This window comes from Anabrus simplex, chromosome 11, assembly GCF_040414725.1.
Source record: "Anabrus simplex isolate iqAnaSimp1 chromosome 11, ASM4041472v1, whole genome shotgun sequence".
NCBI lineage: Eukaryota > Metazoa > Arthropoda > Insecta > Orthoptera > Tettigoniidae > Anabrus > Anabrus simplex.
In genome coordinates this window covers 74928613-74943327 of record NC_090275.1, presented here as the reverse complement: position 1 = coordinate 74943327, position 14715 = coordinate 74928613, and the positions used below count along the sequence as shown (strand labels likewise).

Below are 14715 nucleotides of genomic sequence, written 5' to 3'. Positions count from 1 at the left end.
CCCCACTCCAGATATTAGAGTTGACGGGCCAAAGTCATGATATCAACTGTTCTTCTATTCGTCCTTTCACTCAGTATCCATGGCAACATGACGCTCCTTTGAAAATATTGGCGTTGATCATTTCGAATAATTCTGGTCGAAATACGGTAGCTTACGTTAGGACGCGTGAACACGTGCTCGCTTTTCTCAGAACTTGGTGTCTAAATATGTCCTCCCTTCCTCCTCGGTGATGTGGCAAGATAACTGAAATCTACTGCAAGTTAATTTTAACCAACTGTCGCAAGAATCTAAGTGAATATTAGGATATTTAGCCCTCGTTTACAGGTCGTAGTTACAAAGTAATGAAATGATAGTGAGCAAATGATTAAACATGAATTATAATACAATTACATACCAAAATAAATATCATGACGTTAAATTCCTGAATTAATTACACATAATAAAATTAACATAATTACACTGTAACGTCTGGAACGTTACAAGGTGTCCCCATATAAAATTAACGGCAGTACGAAAGTGAAGGTACGGTCCCGAATACCGTGTTGTCCCGACCGATATAAAGCAGATCTTAGTGGTTCATAACGGGATTTAACATATGTGACTAAATTCTAAAGAGTGGAAATTAAAATATCATCTTTCCATTTTTAATAATAATAATAACGATAATCATACTCCAAGTGAATCTTGTCTTAAATCAAGTGCTTAGTGCCAAGATAAATCGGAATCGTAAAAGGGGTTATGCGTTAAACATATTAAGAGTGAACTACCGTGTAACAGGCGAAATTAATTTTTTAAAAATTAATAATAATAATAAATAAAAACTAAGCTACTTTTTTTTTTGAAGAATTTACTTTTTTATATTTTGGACATAATAATGATGTTGGGAGTTGAAATGATAAATTTGATATTTTTAACTAATAATAATAAAAATGAGAATATTTGAAGAAGGAGAAGAAGAATAACCAATGAAGCTATTTTTTTTTAATTTTACTTTTTTGATGAAAATAATAAGAGCGAGAAGTTGAAGTATTATAGCAAGGATGATTACGGGTTACGATAATCACGATTTCCACTATTAATAATAATGTTAATAATAATAATAATAATAATAATAATAATAATAATAATGAAAAGTTGTAGGAGCAGAAGATAAAGAACTTGCTATAATAATTTGAGAATAATAATTATGATGAAAGGAAATTAAGATATTTAATGGGCGATGATTCCTTGTTACGAATATCATAATAATAATAATAATAATAATAATAATAATAATAATAATAATAATAATAATAATAATAATATTTATGAGGAAGCTGATCATTATATTGTGCGGATAAATTAGGAGGAAGAACGACCCTTCGTTTGAAACGTCGGCAAGGGTTGGCATATAATCATCCCGGATGACAAATGATAATAATCAAATACAGGATTATAATTGAAATTAATGATAATAATAAAATTAATTGATGGTAGTCAAAGAATATGATAATGATCAGATAAAGAATGGTAATGATATTATTTAATAATAATAGGAGGATATGCTAGGGACTGTCATCCTGTGTCGAACTGCTCCGAACCAGATGTTGGGTTTTCACGGGGAGATTGTTAGCGGTAGATACGTAAATAACCCACGGACGGCACATGTTTTCATGGTCAGAGCATAGTAATGAACCTTTCCGTACGTCTTGTCGTATTGACAAGTGTAAATATTGAAATAGGCTTTGAGTTAATGAACTCTACCTGGCGTGTTTGTGAATCTGGAAATAATAGGCTAGAGTTTGTCCGTATTATAAATTCCCGTTTTTTTCGAGGCGATAACATTTTCCAAGGTGGGTGTCCGGCTCACCAGAATGTACATACCGGAAGTGTCTCATGTCCAAACGGAACGAGGAGACGACAGTAAAAAGTTACTGTCGTGCCTTCGTCTCCGAAAGAAGATCTCCAGCGGTGAAACGTCCAATCATACGGATGTGAATTCGATTCCCAGTAACCAATTGGGGCGAATTCACCAGATGTTTTATACTACCAGAGTAGTGAGGTAAAATCCAAGTATTATGTCATTTATTTTTCAGGATTAAAGTGCCCCAATGTAAAATTGTCATCATGTGTAGTATGCAAAATAAGTGAATAAATTGCTCCTCATTGCAATTTAAATAGGAAACAGTTTCCATATCTTTTCATTGTAGTTAGTCCAGTATGCCCATGGAATTTAAGTTGTCACTTCCCAGTCCTATTGTGGAGTCAAAAATTTGTATCCATGAATGAGTCGTCCCCCGTAACCTTAAATTTGCATGCCCCGTTCATCCCTGTGTTCATTTGATGCGCCGATATATATTTTTTGATTTTCTTTATATAATTTTTTTATCGTTTTCGAACTGATCACCCCTGAGATAAATGCTAGTCTGGGACTCAGGAGGTGAGCGGGTGCAGTATCTAATTTAAGGCCACAGCCGCTTCCGTCCCTCTTCCTTGTCTACCCCTGCCGATCATCCCATCCTCCATAAGGCCCCTGTTCAGCATAGCAGGTGAGGCCTCCTGAGACAGGTACTGGTCATCCTCCCCTGTTGTATCCCCCGACCCAGAGTATGAAGCTCCAGGACGCTGCCCTTGAGGTGGTAGAGTCCAAGGGAAAAACCGATCCTGGAGGGTAAACAGATAAAGAAGAAGAAGGAAAGCATTAAGAAAATTTCAGAAAATTAGAAAATCTTAGTCAGCAACGCGCAAAGTGTACGAGGGAAACGAGGGTCCACACTTATGCATCCTTAAGAATTACATGACACCCACTAAGGTTTTTAAACTCCATGCTCATACAGCCTAAAACCCTACAAGTTACAAAACTAACCGAGTTTAAGAAAATGTACATTTTAAAATTAAGTAATACATGGCATAAACTGCCCGTTACATGCTAAACTTAAACGCTGGTATCTTCACATCGCCACGTGTTAGAAAAAATCTTGCCGTCTACCTTAAATACTGTCCCAGCCCGCCTGGTGTTTCCTATCAGCTGGACCTTACTTGTCACTGCACTGTTTATGATCCAGAACGATACATAAGTTCCAAGATTACCAGTGTTAATAGGGGCGAGCTGGGCGATGATTGGTTGAATTAATTTAAAATAACCGTGTTGGCAACTTAGAAACGTATGACGTAAGTTTTCTTGTGCCAAACCCTAAACAGTTACAATACTCTACTGAGCAATTCACACTCCAAGCCCGCAGGTGGCAGTCGAAACCAAAAGTAGTGACATCTGTCCATAAAATCGTGTACTCTTCAGAAAATCCAGCATTTTTCCGTAAGACTTCGCTGCCCTCAGGTGTTTAACGTGTTTCCTAGCACTAAAGAGAGGCCTTACTGATAGGACAGTATTATTTTAAGAGGAGGTATTCTAGGTTGAGTAGATACCCTCTCTCAGCACTAATCGGAGGGAAATAGGAATGAGGTCGAAAGTTTCCAAGAACGAAGGTATCGTCAAGAGAAAGGGAAGGTTGTAAATATTAATTGCATCGTAGTTTCCTTAAGCCTAATAGCTTAGGTGTCGGAAGATAACAATAGTTGGCCAAGAAATGTCGGATAGAAAATACGAAATTGACAGGTTGTCTCAGCCTAAAGCCATCGGTATCGGAAGGGAATTGGCCCAGAAAGATCGGAAAGGAAAGATGAAAGTCAGAAAACTGGCGGAAGTGGAAGCCATGCCAGACTCAACTAGAAGACATGTGGACGTCAACCCACACTCGTAAGAGCACAGACCCTGGGTGTTAACCATTCAGTCACCTCTTATGAGAGGCAAGTGGGTACGGTGGATGAATTCTACCGCCTCCATCCGCTAGAAAAGCTTCTTGTAGCTTGTATGATACTCTGCAGAGAGAGGTGCGCGGTTTAGATTACGTACTACTAGTTAGCATTCCTTAGATACTGAGTTTGAACACCATAGGCAGCAGCCCTGAAGAGGAGTTTCTGTTGTTTCCACTTTTACACCATTTTATTTTCTTCTCCTTGTCTTCGGATAGGTCTACTATTGACCACGTTAAGCATCGTTCATTTCCGGTACTTCTTCCTCCGATCAGCCCAGTACTTCATCATCCTTTCGGAAAGGGACTGCTTTGCGTTCTAGTGACCAAGTGTTGCCGGTCCGTTCCCTGCTTATTCGATCTTGGAATCCCTTAATTTTGTTGATGACCATCCATTGTATACTGCCTCCTGTGTTATGTTCTTCACTTCCAGGTCCTCCTTGACTCCTTTAAGGCAGTCAGTTTGCGTCTTCCCGCTCTCCATGTACTCGAGAATTCTCTTGGCTGCTCTTTCTGTTGGCAATCTTTTAATGTGTCCCTAGAAGCAAAGTCTTCTCTGTTTAAAGGATGTTGTGATTTTCTCGGTCCTTTTGTATAGTTCCTCATTTGGTCGCAGTATAAATTCTTGTCCCACTTTCCTGGGCCCTAATATCTTCCTCGAGATGTTTCTCTCTTTTTTCTCAATGTTCTCTAGTAATCATTTTCTGTTCAATGGAATGAATTCGAATGCATTCAAACTTTTTGGCTTTATAACAGTGTTGTAATGTGTGAGTTTCGCAGTGATTGAGATTGATTTTTTGTCATAGACATTTCGACATAAATGGTGTGCTGTTTCCATCTTTCTTGCCCTGTTCTGTAACGCTATTCCTGGTAGTCCTGTTGGGGTTATCCACTCTCCTAGGTATTTAAACTCATGTACTCTTTTAACTGTTCCATACTTAGTAACAATAGTCTTTGTCGGGTCAGTTTTGCTCTGAATGATTAGTTCTGTTTTTTCAAAAGATATCTGAAGTCCTGTCTTTACCGCAATCTCTTGAAGCGTTTCAATCTGTACGTTAGCAGTTTCTGCGTCTTCTGCCAGAGCTGACATATCATCTGCGAACGCTAGACAGTCAATTTTGTTTCCATATCTTTCTTTCTTAATCTGCTTACCCTCCAGGGCTGGTTTATCCCTCGGACTCAGCGAGGGATCCCACCTCTACTGCCTCAAGAGCAGTGTCCTGAAGCTTCAGACTCCGGGTCCGGGGATAAAACTGGGGAGAATGACAAGTACCTCGCCCAGGCGGCCTCACCTGATATGCTGAACACGGGCCTTGGTGAGAGATGGGAGGATTGGAAGGGATAGACAAGGAAGAGGGAAGTAAGTGGCCGTGGCCTTAAGTTAGGTACCATCCCGGCATTTGCGTGGAGGAGTAGTGGGAAAACACAGAAAACCACTTCCAGGATGGCTGAGGTGGGAATCGAACCCACCTCTACTCAGTTGACCTCCCGAGGCTGAGTGGACCCCGTTCCAGCCCTCGTACCACTTTTCAAATTTCGTGGCAGAGCCGGGAATAGAACCGGGGCCTACGGGGGTGGCAGCTAATCACACTAACCACTACACCACAGAGGCGGACGCATCTGTTTGATAACGCTATTAACCGGCAGGCAGAAAGATGATCTGCGATGGCATCTGTAACTATCAGTACCTTGACAGTCAGTTGGTGGCCTAATGGATAAGGCGTCGGACTTCGGATCCGAAGATTGCAGGTTCGAATCCTGTCACGGTCGCCAATTTTGTCGCTGTGATTACACGAGCATATTTTTGAAGGACTTACGAATTTCTAAAACCTGAATTCATAAACCTTATTTATTTAGTCGGTTTACCCTCCAGGGTTAGCTTTTCTCCCCGCGATCTTACCGCCTCATGGGCAGTGTCCTGGAGCATGAGATTTTGGGTCGGGGGAAAACTGGGTAGAAAGACCAGTACCTCGCCTGGCGGCCTTAACTGCTATGTTGAACAGGGGCCATGTGCGGGATGGGAACAGTTGAAGGGATAGGCAAGCAAGAGGGGAGAAGTCGGCCATGGCCTTTAGTTAGGTCCAACCCGGCATTTGCCTGGAGGAGATGTGGAATGTCCGCGTCTGTGGTTTAGTGGTTAGTTGATCAGCTGCTAACCCCTGAAGCCCGGATTCGATTTCCGACTCAGCCACGAAATTTGAAAAGTGGTACGAGGGCTGGAACGGGGTCCACTCAGCCTCGGGAGGTCAACTGAGTAGAGGTGGGTTCGATTCCCACCTCAGCCATCCTGGAAGTGGTTTTCTGTGTTTTCCCACTTCTCCTCCACGCAAATGCCGGGATAGTATATAACTTAAAGCCACGGCCGCTTCCTTCCGTCGTCCTTGTGTGTTCCTTTCAATATCCCCATCCCCCACAAGGCCCCTGTTCAGCATAGCAGGTGAAGCCGCCTGGGCGACGTACTGGTCCTCGTTCCCAGTTGTATCCCGCAACCCAGAGTCTCATACTCCAGGATACTGCCCTTGAGGCGGTAGAGGTGGGATCCCTCGCTGATTCCGAAGGAAAACCAACCCTGGAGTGAAAACCGATTAAGAAAGGAGAAATGATCTTCGTCAGAAAGATTGTCTTCTAAGACAATTAGATTGTGCTGATTTATTCATTCGTCGGGGTTTTAGTCTCCACTTCCATATTATTATTTTGGTGGTGGTGATTATTATTTTGAGATGAAGTCGTCGTACAATTTCCCTTAAGTCATTCCGACACTGGTAGTTTTTATGGCGACAATGGGAGAGGAAAGAGCTAGGAGTGGGAAGGAACCGGCCTTCGCCTTAATTAAGGTACAGCCCCAACCCGCCCGGATAAAGAGGAAGTACTGTTGTGTAGCCACCCTGTCTTAGTCTAAGAGATAAACACACAAAAAATTTAAAGAATTAAAATATAAGCAAAAGGAATTGCTCCGTATTTCCTTGAAGCGTTGATATAGGAATGAACGTACAAAATAACGTAATCCCTGAAATAAACATACTTGCATAACACTTGTGAAACCCAGTTGTAACTTAACAATCAACATAACGTCCTTGTGTACACTAAGTTGATCAGAAACATTCGTGTACTAATCGTTCGTTCGTAACTCAGCGAGGGATCCCACCTCTACCGCCTCAAGGTCAGTGTCCTGGAGATCCAGACTTTAGGTCAGGGATACACCTGGGGAGAATGACCAGTACCTCACCCAGGCAGCCTCGCCTGCTATGCTGAACAGGGGCCTTGTGCAGCGATGGGTAGATTGGATGGGACAGGCAAGGAAGGGGGAAGAAAGCGGCCGTGACCTTAAGATAGGTACCATCCCGGCATTTGTCTGGAGGAGAAGTGGGAAACCACGGAAAACCACTTCCAGGATGGGTGAGGTGGGAATCGAACCCACCTCTACTCAGTTGACCTCCCGAGGCTGAGTGGACCCCGTTCCAGCCCTCGTACAACTTTTCAAATTTCGTGGCAGAGCCGGGAATCGATCACGCTAACCACTACACCACAGAGGCGGCCTGTACTAATCGTTAATGTACATAAATAGATAATTGAAACCCAAAAAGTATCATCGGGATTTGAACACTGGGCGCAAAAGTACAAAGCCGCGGCGCCATAGCGTCCATTGAACTTGCTACGCGCTAGTAGGGACATGAAGCACGCCGGAAAATTCGACCGTCGTTTTCTCGGAAACGGCCGATTGTCTACGGATACGCCGAAACAGGTGTTCGCTTAATTTGCCCTTATTTCGCTGAGCTAAGTTTCTGACAAATCAGCTTTTTAACGTTTGGCGGGCTCCCCTCGTAAGCTAACAGTAGCGCCTCTTTGTAATGCGACTAGTGGGCAGATAAAAGGTGAGCTGCGATGGCACCCTCATCGCTCAGTAATCTGAAAGACGGAATCACAGCCAGTTCGACTGTGTGGCCTAACGGATAAGGCGCTGGTCCTCCTCTGTGGTGTAGTGGTTAGTGTGATTAGCTACCACCCCCAGGAGGCACGAGTTCGATACCCGGCTGTGCCACGAAATTTGAAAAGTGGTACGAGTGCTTGAACGGGGTTAACTCGGCCTCGGGAAGCCAACTGAGAAGAGGAGTGTTCGATTCCCACCTCAACCATTATCGAAGTGGTTTTCCGTGGTTTCCCACTTTTCCTCCAGGCAAATGCTATGATGCCTAACTTAAAGTCACGGCCGCTTTTATCCCTCTTCCTTGTCTAACCCTTCCAATCTTGCTATACCCCACACGGCCCCTGCTCACCACAGCAGGTGAGACCGCCTGGGTGGGGTGGTACTGGTCCTCCTGCCCGACAGTATCCCCTGATCCAAAGTCTCACGCTCCGTGGACACTACCTTTTGGGGGAGGTAGAGGTTCCCACCTTGCTGAGTCCGAGGGAAAAACATCCCTGGAGGATAAACAGACTAAGAAAGGAAGAAGAACGTTCAGATAGGAATGATGAAATTTGGAAGACTGGCAGGAGTGGAACCAATGCCAAGACCCAGCTAAAGTAGCAACTATTGGTAATACGAGTAATGGGCAGGCAAAACGTGACTTGCGATGGCACCTGCACAGCTCAGTATATATAAAAGTCGGCAGACCGGACAGCTCGACCGTGTGGCCTAACGGATAAGGCGTCGGACTTCGGATCCGAAGATTGCAGGTTCGAGTCCTGTCACGGTCGACATTTTTGTCGTAGTGACTAAATGTGCACGTTTCAGGTAAGAGTTTTCCTTTATAGTTCTGAGAAGTTTCCGAAATGTAGTTAGTTTTACTTCTATATAGTCCTCCTCCTCATCTAAATAAGTCCGGATTCGATTCCCGGATGTGTTTGGGATTTTATTTCCATCTTTTGGCTTGAAGATAGGGCCTCGTGTTCATCTGAATACACAAACAACGATACATTATATCATACTACAATATACGAGAGAAACATACATTAGTTTAAACACTCCTCCACGTAGGTTTTGGGGACAGGGAATGTATACGACTGTAAAATTGAGCCTAATCTAGCAAACAAGTCGTCTCCAACCAAACTTCCGCCACACACACATAAAATGGGAAAAGGCAAGAATGCCCATAGTCCTGTGTGATAGTACATTTATCACACCCTCGCACCGTATTTAGAATGCGAGATATTATTGTCAATATTAGATTTATTATTATCATGATTATTATTTCACTTGTGTATTTATTCCTAATATTTTTTTTTGCTAGGGGCTTTACGTCGCACCGACACAGATAGGTCTTATGGCGACGATGGGATAGGAAAGGCCTAGGAGTTGGAAGGAAGCGGCCGTGGCCTTAATTAAGGTACAGCCCCAGCATTTGCCTGGTGTGAAAATGGGAAACCACGGAAAACCATCTTCAGGGCTGCCGATAGTGGGATTCTAACCTACTATCTCCCGGATGCAAGCTCACGGCCGCACGCCTCTACGCGCACGGCCAACTCGCCCGGTCCTAATATTTCAAGCTGGATAGTCTCCATATGTGTTTTGTACAAACGGATGGGAAAACAGGACTATTTTCAACTCGGGAACTTTGTATGACTCATTCGGACATCCCAGAGACCGTTGATGTTATCATTGTCATGGGATCCAGAAGAGGTTCAGGGCGTGGTCTTGATAAGAGGACCTGCTCATGATTGGCTGCCTAGGATCAATCTAGACGTATCATATCAGAGGAAGGGAGAAGCTGAGGTCTATATGAGCATGTGATCAAACGCGGGAGGCATACTGAACTGGACTGCACTTCAAACGTTTGTGGTACGCGGTCTTGTTATGTTTGTGGAACGTGCGTGACCTACAAACTGTGAAGTACTTAGGTACTTGGTACTGTATCATTTGTGGCAGCTGGGTATTATATGTTGCTGAGAGCTATGGCGTGCTGTATTTCAGACTTTTTGTAACAACAAGCGTGTGTTTCTCAAGTGAATGTATCTTTAAACCAAGTGTTAGAGTCAGAGAACACAATATTATAAGATAGTGTCTATGTGATATAACAAGTGTCAATAATAAGAATATGCAAGTCATATTAATAAACAAAGACCGTGAATGACATTCATCTACAGTACATGTATAATTATATGCTTTGTAATTAATCTTCATCGGACGAACTGCAAATGCTAGCCTGGTCTTCACTTTTGTTTTCCCACTGTTTCCGTTGTTGTTGTTGTAAATATGGAGTCTTCCATCCGAATTTTGTGAGTGTATTTTATGTATATTTTGATGTGTTGATGAGATGCTCATGCATGGATGTTATTCAGAATATAGTCAGTCATTTTAGATTCACTGGAATTATTGACGAACGTAGGTGGAGTTCCTACCTATTTAGTCGTTTTCAGAAAGTTAGGTAAGACCTGAAGCAGATGTACCAATACGCAGCATTATGTGCACGTCCTGGGACAGAAAGATTTATCATGCTGTATCAAAATTCGAACAAGGCCCCTGTTCAGCATAGCAGGTGAGGCCGCCAGGGCGAGGTACTGGTCATCCTCTCCAGTTGTATCCCCCGACCCAGAGTCTGAAGCTCCAGGACACTGCCCTTGAGGCGGTAGAGGTGGGATCCCTCGCAGAGTCAGACGGAAAACAGATTACGATACGACGATACGATCAAAATTCGAGGGATCCATTCTGGTGAACTGTGGCGCCCATACTACGGAGATTTCGATTAATTATTTTTATTGATTTTATTGTGTTAGTATTTTGTTCAGTAATTTATTCATATAGTCCTCCTCTGTGGTGTAGTGGTTAGTGTGATTAGCTGCCACCTCCAGAGGCCCGGGTTCGATTCCCGGCTCTGACACGAAATTTGAAAAGTGGTACCAGGTCTGGAACGGGGTCTACTGAGCCTCGTGAGGTCAACTGAGTAGAGGGGGTTTCGATTCCCTCCTCAGCCATCCTAGATATGTTTTTCCGTGGTTTCCCACTTCACCTCCAGGCAAATGCCGGGATGGTACCTAACTTAAGGCCACGGCCGCTTCCTTCCCTCTTACAATAAGTAATTACTTTGAAATGACTCGTAATATTACTCCCGAACTCTTAAATTAAGTCTCATATTTCTCATATCACAGACCCATTCTACACAGAGTTATTACCCACATTCCAAGTGTACCACGTTCTACTGAATACAATTTATTATCCTCATAATTATTTCTAAAATGTATGTCTACCAAATCCTCAAAACACTGCGGCCGTTAAAATAGTGACAACCTACCCCCAATTATATTTACAAATTTCTTTACGTCGTACCGATACAGATATAGCCCAAACACTTTGTAAACGTGGAGAGGGACAATCGAAGGGGGCTGCCTTGTCTTCCACTCCTCTCGCTGCCCATTGTTCGTCTACACATCGGGCTAAGCACTGTACACAGTGGCTGAACACATCGTGTCAAGATTAGAGTTAAGACATAGCCAACCGGGAAGAGAGAGAGACACAACGCTAAGCAGACCTCCTACACTACTTACATGACCGCACCGCACCGGTCACTCAGAAGGACGTTTACAAAGTATTTGGACTGTAGCTGTTATGGCGAAGATGTGATAGGAAAGGGCTAGGAGTGGGAAGGAAGCGACTGTGACCTTAATTAAGGTATCAATGGGAAAACACTGAAAACAATCTTCAGGGTTTGCCGAGTCTGGGTTTGGAATACATTATCTCCCGAATCCAAGCTCATAGCTACCTGACCTCTGCAGCCACTTCCTCGGTTTTTGCCATATACAAGAGAGTCGCCCTGTATTAGTAATGTCATGTCTAGGGTCCGAATTATTACGTAATTATATATTCCATTCCATTATTTGTAGCCAACTGAAAATGAAAAGAGTTGGCGAATTGTGATTCTGATATGGTTATAACTGTGTTTCAGTTTACATATTTCAACGCATTCTTAGCAATATTACATATTTTAACATATTATGTAAAATAATGCAACATTCTTGTACATTTCTAGGTAACTATGCAAACAATTAAAAATTCTGTCAACTCGTTTGATTTTCAGATTATAGTGTCTGGCTCCATGACTAAGTGCTTAGCGTGCTGGCCTTTGGTCACAGGCGTTCCGGGTTCGATTCCCGTCAGTGTCGGGAAATTTAACCATCATTGGTTAATTTCGCCGGCACTGGGGCTGGGTGTCTGTGTCGTCTTAATCGTAATTTCATCCTCATAATAAAGCGCAGGTCGCTTACGGGAGTCAAATCAAAGGACCTGCATCTGGCGAGCCGAATTTGTCCTTGGACACTCCCGGCACTAAAAGCCATACGCCATTTCATTTCAGACTATAGTAAATTGGCGAATTTCAACCGACTTCCTGCGAAGCTGAACGGTCCTTCTCAGCCTACTAGGGAATTATATCGGATAAACGTCAAAGACAGGTTCTACAAAAAACATTGTAAGATGTATTTGTTTAACTTTCAGGGCATGAGGGCAAGAGGAAACTAGCTACAAAACATTGTGTAGGCCTAATATAGTCTACTTTGTGATTTACACGGCATAACATTATTTTTTATATATATTTTAAGTATTTTGATTATGTTATCGATTATCGATTGTTTTATTGTCAAAAGTAGGGAAGAGTAGACTATACAGGATCTATCTTATAAACCCAGACCGTCCAGCGGTGTGTTTACTCTCCGAGACCTAAACAGCTGTACGGGAGGCGCGCGCATACTTCTTGGCCTTGCAAGAAGCGTGCACATATTCACCTGTTAACGTGTTAACGTGGTGAGGCAATTATCACTTCAACACCGTATTATCGTATATAAAAGTTATTTTAAATACGAGTCGGCTGGACGGATACGCGATGCATTTATTCAGCAATTTCCTGCCGAAGTGCCAACTTCATGAGCACAGATTCAAGTAATTGTAAATAAATTTGAAACTACTGGCTCAGTACTCAATAAAAAAACATGAGGGCACAAGAACAGTTTTAACAGAAGAAAAACTAGATGACATTGGTGCGAATCTTGAACGGTCACCGAATCAATCACTCACAAAATTAGCACAACAAGTAGGAGTTTCGGTTTCTTCTGCACACAGAGCTACAAAGCTGTTACACATCAAACCGAACAGGTGTACACGGACCGAATCTACTGTTCCAGCCACAAGAGTGAGATATTGTGAGTGGTATCTTGCATCACTGAATGATTCGACCCACAGCTTGTGTTCTTTCCGGATGAGACCTGGTTTCATTTTAATGGTCGTGTGCACAGTCATAACTAGGGCCCGGATTTTTTAAAAATGCATATGCGCATATGCAATTGCATATTTTGACATATTTTGAGGGTTAGTGCATATTCTAGACGTAACAGCATATTCCGGTATATAATGTCTGAATATAAGGATAATTACAAGAACTACTAAAATAAATCTGTTTTGTACATCCCTAGCTAGTTGCCTATTTTATGTGCATCCCTCGCTAGTTGGTATTTTCGACTGTCTGTGTAACGGCACTTTACTTTCACAACTGACAATGGCAACAGATAGCTTAGGTGTGGGTAGGCAGGCTGGACTTCCCTGAATTCCGTTCTCTACCACAGCAGATAATAATCTCAGGGGGCTGGGCACTTGGTCAGGACAGAAGTATCTTCAGTTCACTAGTTACGTTCCACTTTAATGCCCTGCATCTCATTTCTAAAAGTTTTAGTTTTTAAAAAATGCTTAAGGAAAAGAGCAGCTGAAGAGATTTACTAAATCAGTGGGTGTCGGGTAATAGGGACTATTCAACAGATGGTGCCATCGTGTACTGTCAAGTTTGCTCAAAGGAAGTGAAATGTGAAAAGAAATTTCAGCTTGAACAGCATTCAAAAATAACTGCACATATTAAAGCAAAGGAGGAGAAGAACAGCACACCACAACAACTACTTCTTACACAGGTAAAGCCCAAGTCCTATAGTCTTAATACATTTTCAATTGATCTTTGTAGGGCTTTCGTATGCAGCAACATTCCATGGAAAAAAATTAAACAATCCAGTTCTGCGATCATTTCTCGAGAAATATTGCGTAAATCAAAAAATACCAGATGAATCAACTCTTAGGAAAAATTACCTACCTCCGCTATATGAATCTACCCTGGAATTGATCCGTTCTGATATCGGTGGATGAGACAACGGATTCGTGTGGCCGTTACGTAGCAAATTTCGTGGTTGGTAAATTACATCCAGACGAACCCGGTAAGCCACATCTTCTTGCTTGTAAAGTACTAGAGAAAACCAACCATAGCACAATAGCTAGATTTGTGAATGATTCCCTGCGACTATTGTCGCCATCTGAAATTGAGACTAATTGTTGTAAAGTGCTTGTACTGCTCACAGATGCAGCTTCGTATATGTTGAAAGCAGCAAAGGCCCTCCAAGTATTTTATCCAAAACTCATACACGTAACCTGTTTAGCGCACGGATTACACCGCATTGCAGAAGAAATACGCGCACAGTTTCCAGCTGTTAACAATTTAAATGGATGTGGGAAGAAACTGTTTCTGAAAGCACCAGCTCGTGTCCAGCTCTACAAAGATTGTCTACCTGAAGTTCCTTTGCCACCTGAACCTGTCCTGACTAGGTGGGGGACATGGTTATCTGCAGTATAATTTTATCAGGAACATTTTAATGAAGTGAAAGAAGTGGTTACAAAACTTGAAGATGAACATATTGCGTGTGCCCGTGATGAAAAAGTTGTGCTTGAAACCGCTACTGTTTATCAAGATGTGAATTTCATTCATGCACATTTTTCTAAACTTCCAAAAGCCATTGAGAGCTTAGAATCTTCTGGTACTCCCCTCCATGAATCACTTGATCTCGTTGAAAAAGCTGCATCTTCGTTGAATTACGCTCCAGGCGAAATTGGAGAGAAGATTAAATGCAAGTTAGAAAAGGTGTTGAATTCGAACCCAGGACTGAAGATGATTAAGTTAATTAGTCA

The 14715-nt window shown here is 42.5% G+C and overlaps 1 non-coding gene across 1 annotated transcript; it reads left to right on the top strand.

Moving 5' to 3' along the window:
• Positions 1–8413: 8413 nt before the first annotated feature.
• TRNAR-UCG (transfer RNA arginine (anticodon UCG)) lies at positions 8414–8486 on the top strand. Its single transcript has one exon. It is a non-coding gene; the product is annotated as a tRNA-Arg (tRNA).
• The last annotated feature ends 6229 nt before the right edge of the window (positions 8487–14715 follow it).